Consider the following 10,424-nt stretch of genomic DNA (forward strand, 5'->3'; position numbering starts at 1 on the left):
ACGCTTAACGACTGAGCCGCCCAGGTGCCCCTGTATCACGTAGTTCTGTAAAACGTGAAGCCATCTTGTTCTAAGAAAATGACTAGTTCAGTGTGAGAGAAGGGACCATATCCGACTTCCCATAGACTAGCGTTTGCCTGGTTGTCATGCCATTTCATGCCACTCCCTAGGTTCACCACATTGCAGCTGTATTAATTTCTTTCCTGATCTTTGAATTTTTGGGATATTTCTGTCTCTGGGCCCTTGCACGTACTTCCCCCACTTTCTGGAACTCTTGTCTTATAGCTCTTTGGGGGAATGTCTGGATTACTGGATTTGTGCATGGAGCATACTATACAGCCAATAAATACTTTCTGAGCAAAGGAAAGAAACAGAGGCAGATGAGTTGCTGGCCTATTTAGCATTGGTTTTATACTGATTTGCCTCTAGGTCTCTCTCTCCTTTTATTCTACTTTGAGTTATTATTGATGGTAAGCATGTGCTTTACTTTTTTTTTTTTTTTACATCCCCGGAAGAGAGAGAAGGGAAGTAAGCAAATGTTAATTATTTGATGTACCTGGTTGTCATATATAATTGCCCCTTCAATCCTCAAAACATCTCTTTGTAGTAGTTTGTAGACATGAAATTTGGGGCTCAGAGAAGTTAATGGTGTAGTCAAAATTGTTCAAATACAGAACTAGCCTTATATAACCCAGCTCTAGTGGCACCTGGGTGGCTCCGTCAGTTAAACATCCGACTCTCGATTTCAGCTCAGGTCATGATCTTATGGTAGTGAGATAGAGCCCCACATGGGGCTGCATGCTCAGTGCGGAGTCTGCTTGAGATTCTCTCTCTCTCTCTTCCTCTGCCCCTTCCCCTGCTCATACCCACTCTCTCTCTAAATAACTAAATTTTAAAAAATCTTAAAAAACAAACAAAATCCAGGTCTATCTGATTTCAGAGGCCATCTTCTTTCCATGATACCAGAGTGATCTGTATGGATGAAATAATTAAAACACTTACTGTGAATGGGAAGAGGTGAAAGAATAGGGACTAACTTTAGGAATATTAAGAAAAATGTTTACATTGGTGGAACTCTTGGGTTTCCTCCATTTAGCGCATGCCCTTCCTTGTCCTGGGGTCATTGGATTAGCTATCTGGCTAATCCGTTGTGTTAGACATTGAGAGAATAAGAAACTGAGTGGTATTTTAATAGTACTTTAATAGTAACAGACGAAGCAATATTACAGCTTTTCTCCACTGGTGAAATTAGAGGAACAGGAATTAGGATATAGAAGCAGGAACATTGGTCAGTGAGACATTTCAGCATGGACCTCAGGAATCATGGGTTGATGCCTTAAAAAGGAAAACCAGAAACTAAGGGTAGGGAACTTTGATGGAAACCTCTTCTGCCCCCACTTGCCACTTTGGGCTAGAATATATGGAGAAACACCTCTGTCTTCTCATTGAGCACTGAATCATATCGTGTGTGATTTTTTTTAAAAAAAATATTTGAGAGAGAGAACATGAGCAGGAGTGGGGGGAGGAGGGGGAGCCCAACTCAGGGCTTGATCCCAGGACTCTGGGATCATGACCTGAGCCGAAGGTAGAAGCTTAACCAAATGAGCCACTGAGGTGCAGTCAAGTGTTTTATCTTTGGACCTCAGTTGGTAGTAGTGTGGAGGGACTAGAAGTGTGGATTTTGGAGTCAGGCAGACAGATACTTAATTCCTAGGCAGGTCTTGTAGTTACTGGCTGATTGACACTTAGGTCTTTAAACTGTTTGGCCTCAGTTTCTTAAAAAAGAAACGAAGAGAATCTAACACTAGGGTTGTGTGGATTAACTTCAGTAGTGCTGCAAAAAATGCTTTGCACAGAAAAAGTGTGAGCTATAGTTATATTTAATAATAATATTATTAATATTAACACATGTAATCCATCCTAATGCTAAAGATACTAGAAATAGTAATGGTGCATTATTTCGTATATAACATCTAATCATTAAGTGGAATTACTTGTGATTTGTTTTTTATGAAGTGGTGAAGTGCATAAAAAAGATGCTTTACTTGAATTGTATATCATTTATGTACTTTATCTTAAAATGAGACATTATTCCTTCAACAGACATTTAGTGCAGTTATGGATTATGCTGTCTTCCTTCATTTGTTTGAGTAATTACTTTATGACTGAGACATATAGAAACTTGATTAAAAATCACCCACAATACTGTTTCTTTTCTGCTTTTCATGTTATTTAGTAAGGTGTGAAAAACAATTATATCTATTAATAAAAAGCTGACTATTTAAGCAGCTGAGCAGTCAGTATTGTTACCTTTTTTTTTTTTTCCTTGCCTGGATTTTCAAGATAATCAATGGCCATTTTTGTAACAGTGAATAATTGAGATCTCCTTTGGGAACCTAAAAATGGAAAAATAGAAAAAAAAGGAAAAGGACTTGAAAAATTCAGAGTCACCAATACTGATTCTGCATACTAACTTCACACTCTGCCTGCAGGCGTGACAATTCTCTCCCAATCTGGATCATGGTGCCCACCCTGGTGGCTCTCAGGAGAGCTGGAGTTCAGAATCAAACAACCGTCTATGCTAATAATACTTTTCAGGCATTTAAGGAAACCATTTATCAGGATCAGGGTGTTTCTAAAGTGGTGTTTGTCAGCGGCGACATTTAGATTTGTTCTAATGACAAAGAAGAATGAGGTTAAATTAATCAAATAATTTGCCAAACTTTTGCTTTGATTTTAAAGAAATTAAACATTCAGTCTAGAAATTAGATGAAGGGTCTGTGTAGAGCTGGGGTCTACATGACCACTGAAAAGGTGTTTCAGAAAAGAATAATGTGTAGCCCCATAGAACACTGAACCCCTTGAGGGTTTCCCTCTTTTGTGGTGAAAGCATAAAAGTAAGAGCAAGGTAGTGGTTTTTTTTTCTCAAAATGATTTTCGCTTCATTTGAAAGGTACACATTCGGAGATGATATCGTCTCTATCTACCTGCCAACCTGTGTACCTCCCTGCCTGCCTATCTTCATCATCATCTATCTGTCCATCTCAAAGTATTGAGGCAGATCAACATCATTCTCATTTAACTTTGCAATTTAACTGGTTCTTGAAATTTCCAATTTTGGGTGCCAGTGATATAGAGTCAAGACTCCAAGGATTACCTTCTAGCTCCAGGCCTACTGTTAATTGGCTGGATAACCTTATTAGTCACCTTCTCCAGCTAAAACTCAGTTTCTCACCAGAGATTTATTACAGCGATGTAGATAATCTGGCCCAGTGCTACACAAAGTACGGTCTGAGGACCAGCAGCATCAGCTTGGGAGCTTGTTAAAAACCCCAAATCTTGGGATGCCTGGGTGGCTTAGCCAGTTAAGTGGATGCCTTCAGCCCAGGTCATGATCATAAGGTCCTGGGGTGGAGTCCTGTATCGGCCTCCTTGCTCACTGGGGAGCCTTCTTCTCCCTCTGCCTGACACTATGCTTGCTGGTGCACTCTTTTTCTCTCTCTCTCTGATTAAAAAAAAAAAAGGCAAAATCTCAGTCTCCATCCCAGACTTATTGAGTTAGAAATTCTGGTAGTGGGGGGTGCCTGGGTGGCTCAGTCGTTAAGCGTCCGCCTTTGGCTCAGGTCATGATCCCGGCGTTCTGGGATCGAGCCCTGCGTCGGGCTGCCTGCTCTCCCACTCCCCCTGCTTATGTTCCCTCTCTCACTGCCTCTCTCTCTGTCAAATAAATAATAAAAAATAAAAAATCTAAAAAAAAAAAAAAGAAATTCTGGTAGTGGGAACCAGAATTACGTATTTTAACAAGTCCTCTAGGTGATTTTGACATATTGTAAAGATTGTGAACTAGTACTAATCTATCCCATGGAGATGATGTTCTTGGTTATAGATGATTTATAGTTAAGATTACTTAATTGTAAATTTCACTCTTATTAGAAGGTGTCATCTACTGAGAGCTATTACCACTTTCTCATTTGGTAACCATAATAGTTGGGGGAGTGAATAAATCTTCATGAATCAGATTCCTTGGCACCATCCATTTGGAGGTTCTAGGAGATGGAACATTTCTACTTAGGAGGGCACTCATTGTTTTGCTCCAAAGACTCAATAGTTTGTCTTGCTGAGAAGATAAAACTTTGTGAAAGGAGATAGTATAGTAAAATGGGTAAGAATGCAGGTTCTGGAGTTACTTTCTATTGGGTCCTAATCTTATATAAGATTAACAATGGATTCCCTTATTAACTCCTAGGGCCTTTGTAAATGATGATAATTGTAAGGTTCTGTTAAGATTAAATGAGGGGGCACCTGGGTGGCTCAGTTGGTTAGGTGTCTGCCTTCAGTTCAGGTCATGATCCCAGGGTCCTGGGATTGAGCCCCATGTAGGGCTCCCAGCTCAGCAGGGAGTCTGTGTCTCCCTCTCCCTCTGACCCTACCTCCTGCTTGTGTACTCTCTCTCTCTCTCAAATGAATAAATAAAAAATCTTAATAAAAATATTAAATGAGATAATGCATGCAGAAAACTTATCCCTGATCCTGGCACAAGTGAGTGAGTGCTAAATCTGCATTGCATATTTTTGGAGATTAATAATGAGATCTCCCATGATGGGCTGGAGGCTAGAAGAAGGAAAAATGTTTTGTGAGCTTTACCTTCATGAATAAAAGAACAAAAATGCATTGGAACATATATTCAACCCATAGATCCAGCAATTTTATTTCTGTTTGTTCACCAATGAGAAATACAAAATATGTTCACACGGGGCACAATTTTCATCATGGCTTTATTCATAAAAGCCTAAAACTGGAAACAAATGTCCATGAACAAATGACTAGACACACAAATTGTGATGTTTTCGCACAATAGAACACTAGTCAGCAATAAAAAGGAATGAACTTCTGATGTACACAACATAGATAAATCTCAAAACATTCTGTTGAGCGAAAAAAGTCAGACATGAACATTGCCTATTGTGTATACTGTATATGAGTTTCTGGAACAGACAAAACTAAGCTAATGTGATAGAACTTGGAGTAGTAGTTGTCTTTGGGGGGAAAGTTGACTGGAAAGGTGCACTGGGAACTTTGGGGGTGATGGGATGTGAAGATGTATATTTTGTCAAAACACAATATGTCAAGATGTACACTTAAAATATGAGCATTTATTGTTATGTAAATTAAAACTCAGTTAAAAAAAAAACCCCAAGAAAATGCACTACATATGCTAGTTACCATCTCAGAAGTTCATGTGAGATCATGGTCTATAAGAACTTCGTAAAATTTCATAACCTTTAGGAATTCTCCAATGTTTCCTCATAGTGATTCACCATGATGAGTAGCAATCCAACTCCAAATTGCAAAATAAATCAATAATATCATTGAGATCAGAAAGAAGCTGGAGATACTGGGCCATATCCAAATCTACTTTATAGAAGATTTCCCATTAGACACCATTTACTGTCTTCTAACTCCCAAGGGGAAATGTTGTTTTGCTTCCAAATTCTCTTAGAAATACTTGGTTAAAATTAAGAATAATTGGCCTTGAATCTAGTCTCATTACTACCCAAGTATCTATTGCCACTAAGACTATCATATTGAGTACATTCATCAAGCATTAATTGAATGCCTACTTCCTGCTCAGTAGGGCCTTTAAAGAGGTGAAAAATGGGTGTTAACATGACATTTTATTTTTATTTATTTATTTATTTATTTATTTATTTATTTATTTATTTATTTAAATGATTTTTTATTATGTTAGTCACCATACAGTACATCCCCGGTTTCCGATGTAAGGCTCGATGATTCATTAGTTGTGTATAACACCCAGTGCACCATGCAATACGTGCCCTCCTTACTACCCATCACCGGCCTATCCCATTCCCCCACCCCCCTCCCCTCTGAGGCCCTCAGTTTGTTTCTCAGAGTCCATAGTCTCTCGTGTTTCATTCCCCCTTCTAACATGACATTTTAGAGCTAGGCAATCTGGGTGGTTAAAGAACGTCTCATACCTGTGTGGAAATTGCCATACAGAGAGGTCAGTTGGCTTAATCAAGGTCACTTGTGCACTCCTGGGCCTAAATCTCCTCAATGCCAACCGAAGAATCTTCTCATGGAATCCCATTGGTACAGTTCTTGCTCTGAAAGGATTTATAATCTGTCTGCGACACTCCTGCAAGCACAAGCCAGATTAACTGGAACGTAAACAAGGAGACAGGAGAAGAGGGAAAAGAGATTTAATGTTTGAGCATCTCCTGTGTGCCAGATAATTTTCTGTGTTTCATTTCTCTTAACTATCCAAGAAATGGATGTTTTCATTCCCGTATCATAGTTGAGAAATCTGAGGCTCGGAGGGTTACCTAAGGTTTTAATGGTGAAAAGTGACAGAACCCAAGTATGTCAGGCTCAAAGTCTTTGCATGATATGAAACTGGAACATTATAAAGAATGTTTTAAGGAAGTGATTGCATTGAGAAAATGCTCAACAGAGCAAATGAATCAATTACCTTTCCTTGTTTTCAGTAAGGAAAACGGAATTTCAAAGCCGCTTCGGGATACCTGATGTGGAATAGGAATTTGCATGTTCCCTAATGACAGAGAAGACATGGCGTGAGATAGGAGGATTCATCTGGCTTTTTAAAAATTTTTTTACATTCACTATTAGTGACATAGAACTTCTAATCAAGCATTTAATACTTTCTTTTTTGCCACTCAGTAAAAGGCTTTTTATTTCAATTCGCCTCCTAGGTGTTCTGTGTCAGGCAATTACTCTACCAGAAGGTTTTCAAAGTCTAAGAAATTAAATGGGTGGTTCTTAAAGCAACACAGTCTTGAAAGCATAATTGCAGTTAAGTAATAACAAACCTGAGTGCACAAATTGGGTTTTCTTCTTTTTTCAGCTTCCGGGCTTCTTTTATTAGTGTGAGTTCCCAATGTATCAGAAAGGAAACTGGAACCCCACACTCAGAGCAGTCACCTCGATGATCTAGAAATTAGAGCACGGTGCCTAACTGTATCATATTAGGTCTGCAGAAAATTACCCACCCCCCTTTTTGTTTAGTTATTTAGTTTATTGCATTTTTATAGAAGATAGAGTACTTGAAGCTCCAGTGTGCGAAAGGACTGAGATAGGGCCCTGGAGGTACTTAGGAGAGAAGTCTGGGGCAGAATATAGTGTGATCACATTAACGCTGCTAGAATCCAGGATTTCCAAGGATATTCAGACCCACCATCCTGACTAACCTCAAGATAGACAGCACGGCTTTCATCATGTGAGGGATCTGCTCATGGCATGGCTCATGAAGCCTACCTGAATTTCTTTATTTAAATTCAATTTAGTTAACATATAGTGTATTTTTGGTTTCAGGGGTAGAATTTAGTGATTCGTCAGTTATAACACCCAGTGCTCATCACAGCAAGTGCCCTCCTTAATGCCCATCACCCAGTTACCCCATCCTCCCACCCACCTCCCCTCCAGCAACCCTCAGTTTGTCCCCTATAGTACTGTAGACATAGTGGATTACTCCATTTAGTGCTCCAATTGTTTTATGTTCCCTCTCCCCTCAAGGCCTTTGTACATTCTGGGTCCGTGCTCCTTTCCCGTCCTATACATTCTTTCCTTTCCTCTTTTATGTTAATCAAACAGTTGCTATTTGTCCACATTGACCTAAATATCATGTTCTCTAGGTAATATGCTCTGATCTCTGAGGATTTTATTAGGGCAACTTTTCTGTAGTTACATCACACTAAACTTTCCCTAGTTAGTGCGTATAACTGAGCATGATCGTGATTAACTTATCCTATCTCCCCAAGGTTAATTTGTATGACTGCATGTGTCTTGTTACCGGTGTGGCACATAAAAACTATTCAAGAAATATTGACTATTCAAATAAAGCTGAAAATAAAACAAAAAGAAAAAGAAATGTTTATCATTCAAGAAATGAATGGAGGAATGTTTGAGTAATGACTTCTCTATTTGAGAAGCATTGGAATTTTTTCCAGAGTGCCTTCCTCTCATAGACACCTACAGTATATGCATGTTGAAGCTCACGGGCAAATCCTAGATATGTTCTGTGTAACATAAGATAGATGTGTTAAGAAGTGAAATGCTAGTGTTAGTAAGAATGAAGGTTGCTGGCACAAGCTTGAGTAAAGGAAAAATAGGCTTGTTATTGTAAGGTCAGTCTAGAATTCAGAATACGGGTGCTAACAGATCATCAAACCATTATCATCATGAAGGCACAGCCTCTCGTTTGCAGGTCTCTTTCCTAAGTGGAGAGACCCGCAAATGATTAATAGTTATGGTTTATGTGAGCCAGGTGTAAATTCACAAATTGTACTCTTACTGATGAGCAGAGTCATTTTGGATGCATTTGATTCAGAATGCTTGCTGAGCTTATCTAATGCCTGCACAATTAACAAATAATCATTTCGCAATTTGGGCTGCCAACGTTCTGTTTGGACATAATAGAGGAACAGGCAGAAGACTTTGTTGTGTTTTTCTCGATTATGGAAATATCTAGAAAAGGGCTATTCAGCCTCTCCAAGTGCATGGGATCACTTGGGGATCTTGTTAAAATGTGGATTCTGATTTACTACACCTGGAGTGGGGCCTGAGAATCTGTATTTCTAGCGAGATATCTAGGAATTCCAAGAACTCTACTTTAAATAGCAAGTTTCTAGAGAATAAGAGGTGAGGCTTTTTATTTTTGTTTGTTTTAAATTCTGTCGCTAGTCTTTCAAAATGGATGCTGTGAGAAGTTAAGCTGGGGTGGGGGATAGAGATGAGAGGTTTAGAGACTGGATCTTTGGCCTTGGTGGCTTGGGACAGAGAAAAGGTTGAGGGGATTCAAAAGCCATTCTGTAATGTCGTTCAAAAGCAAAGCCATTGGCAAATTTATTGCCCCCTCTCTGTTTTTATCTTGACTCCTGAAAATATTAAGGAATATTAAGGAAACTATTAAAGGTTGTACACACCGTTTTCTTATCTTATCATCTCCAAAGAATAAAATGAGAAGATTCCATGCCTGTTGAGAGCAGTTTCTTCAAACCTCTGTCCGGTGTGTAGACTTTCGTAGTTCAGGTCTACCCGTGATAATTCTGTGGCTCAGCTCTGGAGAGTATGTTGATGTAGCTCTTTCAGAATCTTCCTCCAAATGAGCAACAGAAATAGAACTCAAAAAATGGATGCACTTTGCTTCCACTTCCTTTTGTTCTTACAAGTTTGTACCAAAGGAAGAAAATTATCAACAGTAACGGAGACCTCTGCTTCCCTGCCATGCACTTGATTCTGATTTAGGGTCTAGATGGGCTAAAATTGCAACGGTCGGACTTAATCACTTCCTCCAAGAGTGTATTGATTGACAGAGGTTCTTTTTACTTGAACTTTCAACTCCTATTGTCTTATTTGACATGGGGAAAAAAAGTAGTTTAGCTATGACTCTCAGAAGGAGTCTGGAAGATTCCTGACCTCCAGTTTTCTGCATGGTCATCAGCAAGCATAACTAAGATCTCTGTCAACAGGTCATGATCTACCCCAGCACTTTCCTGCATTTTCCTCAGATGGTTTCTCAAATCTTTGCTTTTATAGACTTTTAAAAAATCAAACCAAATCTTCACCTAACATGGAACATTTGGTTCGGTCAGCTTTAGTACCTCATCTACGTAAGAAAATGAATATACTGTATTTATGATGCCCTTTATAGTTAGTCAGTGAACATAATCAGGTTTTACCTTTCTGTCTAGTTAAGATTTTCAGTGTTTATGTTAGAATAGGTGGGTCTGTCAGATCTGACAATCTGATTAGAAAAATATATTCAAAACTCTGACTTTTAGAGTAAGACCTTTTACAAAATACCCTCTAAGTGCTGGGGACTATGCTAAGTACTTCACACATCTGTTATTTTAATATTATTGTAACAATAACTGGGCATATTAGTGTATTTATATCTCACTAATCTTCTGCCAGTTAATACGCAAATCTTCTAGAAATAATGAAAACATGAAACCAAAGCAACATTCAGAAAAGATAAGCAAAGCACTCAAGGCCATCCCACTAGCAATGTTAAAAAAGAAAGAAATGTGCCTCTTGTAAATCCTCTGCTCTTTCACTGCACCCTTCCTTGGACGGTCAAGAATTTTCTCTCTACTCCCATCCCATATTTCCTTTATTTCTCTGCTCCCAAGTTTCCTGTTTATGAGTCCATTGTAATCATTTATATGTCATGAAGCGCACCTTGGAGTCTTTGCAATTTGAAAACATTTTTTGAAAATTGACCCAACGTGTGCACAGTTTCTCTGGTCAGCTGCCAAGTCCCGCTGTATCTTTGGTATGCTGTCAAGCTAAGAGCTGTAAATTAAGTAAAGTAACTGTCTTAACCCCGGGAAGCTGAATTACAAGACATTTTATCAAAATCAATGACCTGAATTAAATAATTT

The sequence above is a fragment of the Ursus maritimus genome, unplaced genomic scaffold (genome assembly GCF_017311325.1).
Source record: "Ursus maritimus isolate PB19 unplaced genomic scaffold, ASM1731132v1 scaffold_19, whole genome shotgun sequence".
NCBI classification, from domain to species: domain Eukaryota; kingdom Metazoa; phylum Chordata; class Mammalia; order Carnivora; family Ursidae; genus Ursus; species Ursus maritimus.